General features: G+C 35.0%; 1 protein-coding gene across 1 annotated transcript in view; it reads left to right on the forward strand.

The window, feature by feature from the left end:
• The window catches only part of LOC137639018 (uncharacterized), a 275,870-nt gene that overhangs the window by 224,333 nt on the left and 49,037 nt on the right, over nt 1–2,500 (forward strand). The window lies entirely within an intron of this gene.

Genomic DNA, 2,500 nt, shown 5'->3' on the forward strand with positions numbered 1-2,500 from the left:
AAAAAGTAACATGGTCTTTTTTTTTTTTTGTAGTTGGGAAATCATATGGCAGCAAAAGTAACGATAAATGACCTTTTGAGAAAAACTTAATGCAAGTGAAAGGTCCCGCATGACCAGTAGATATTTTAATTCATAAAACTAAATAAGTTTATTATTATTATTATTATTATTATTATTATTATTATTATTATTATTACTAGCCAAGCTACAACCCTGGTTGGAAAAGCATAATGCTACAAGCCCAAAGGCTACAGCAGGGTAAGTAGCTCACTGAGGAAAGGAAATGAAGGAATAGCAAATAAACTATAAATAAGTAATGAATAAATATATATGAAACATTTCAAGATCAGTAACAACGTTAAAATAGATAATTCATATATAAACCATAAAACAAAGACGTCAACCTCCTCAACAACAAAAATATTTTAGAAAAAATAATCTTTTAGGTTCCTCAGATTCAACTGATTGTTTAGGAAGATCATTCTACAATCTGATCATTTCTGGAATACTGTGTAGTATTGTGCCTCATCATGGAGAAGGCATGATTGTTAGAATTAACAACATTCCGCGCACTATGTGCAGGATGGTACAATCTGGGAAGATCTGGGTGGAATGGATGACTTAAATTATGAAAACTTTTATGCAATATGCATAAAGAACTAACCGAACGACGGTGCCATGAATTGATATTCAGACTAGGAATAAGAAATTTGATAGGCCGGAAGTTCTTGTTCTAGAAATTAAGATTAAAGTCAGCAACTGAAGACAAGATAAGTGAACAATATTTGAAACAAGAAAGGATGAATGATTTAAAACATTTCCTAAGGATAGAATGATCACTAAAAATCTTGAAAGATTTTCTCAAGAAGTCCATTTTTTTGCGCAATTTAAGAAAAAATAGACAGTAAGTTTGCAATCAAGAACACACCTATCATTTTAAATGAGTTGTATAATTGAAGAGACATCGTCAATACATAGATCTGGATGTTGAGGGGCCACTGTCCTTGTCCTACTTACAATCATACTTCGAGATTTGTTAGGGTTCAATTTCATGCCCCGTAATTTGCATCACACAATAGGAAACTACAGTTACAGTTTATCAACCATCATACGTTAAAGCAGACTGTCATTATCAATACCACCTTAGTGTTCAGTTGTTACACCTAACATGAGATAGCACACCCAACTGAGAGTGCTGAGCAATGAAGTAAAGACAGCAACACAAAACCATGAGTAAGAGCAGTACTGTAGGGGTTAAGGTGTATTAAAGCTTACCTGCGGGGTTCACTTTAGAACGAGATAAGAGGGATTGTTCACTCTTATTTCATAGACCTTGGTCCACTCAGCAGCACAGATGAATATGTAAAAGACACACCATTTGAGATTTAAGGTTACATTAAGTATAAGTGAATATTTTGATTTCCTCTTAGGCATGTATCCAAATCAGTCAACATAACAACCAAAGGAGTTTATATAATTAACTTCAGATGTTTTCCCAATGAATAAATTTGGCTGCATGATAGCATCTGTAAAATAAATCAAAATCAAGAAAAGGTGTTTAGTTAAATTCAATTGTCTTTTTAACTTATCCTATGGGTTTATTCACAAAGGGTTAACTTAAGAAAATGTGCAAGGCTAAATGATGAAAAAACTGTAACCATTTTTTTGTAGTTTAAATACAATTTGAACATGTGATTATTCTGTAAGCAAGTAGTTAGTCAAAAATAGTAAAATGAAATGTAATAGTAATACTCATCAAGGTACAAATAAAACACGTGGTTATCCCGTAAACAAAGTTAGTCAAAAACAATGAAAATTACATATAACAATTACAACCTTTAAGATACAATGACTTTCGCATGCACGCCCAAACGTTCACAGCCAGATAATGCATGAATATGCCTAAATAAAAGTGCCCAGATATTAATGTAGCTAAGGGGGAAATGTGGCCAGATAGACACCTTAGTGGACTCACGTATACAGAGTGATATCCTACGGCCCGAAGTGATGCTTGAGTGTTTTGAAGTTTCATTGGCAAATTTCCTGGGTATATCGTTGTGCATTTAAACCTTCCTCCTGTTGTTTTAAGATTTTACTTCTTGGTGATGATGTTAATTTGGAAACCCTCGATTGTGGCTCCTTAATCTGAAGAATTCGTGGGGATATTGTTAGCAGGCCACTCATGATGGGTCGTAATTGTTAACGACACACGATCTGCCTCATTGTTTTGAGGTGATGCTAAAGTAAAAGGGGGGACTTGGAGTGCACCTATCAACTTAATGGGACGATTGAAGAAAGGCCTCTCCTCTCAGGACCGTAGCTGGAGATTGTTATATAGGCTGTTTGCAATGGTGTGCCTCAACATCTTGCCAGCGTCATTCTGAAAGGTAATGGCAGACATGCGTCGGTCGTCTAAGCCTGCACAAAACTTGAAGTGCCATGTTAGATCCCCAAAAATCTGGATTAAGCTTTGTAGAACCAGATATCTTGATCTCTATAG

The sequence above is a fragment of the Palaemon carinicauda genome, chromosome 4, assembly GCF_036898095.1.
Source record: "Palaemon carinicauda isolate YSFRI2023 chromosome 4, ASM3689809v2, whole genome shotgun sequence".
NCBI classification, from domain to species: domain Eukaryota; kingdom Metazoa; phylum Arthropoda; class Malacostraca; order Decapoda; family Palaemonidae; genus Palaemon; species Palaemon carinicauda.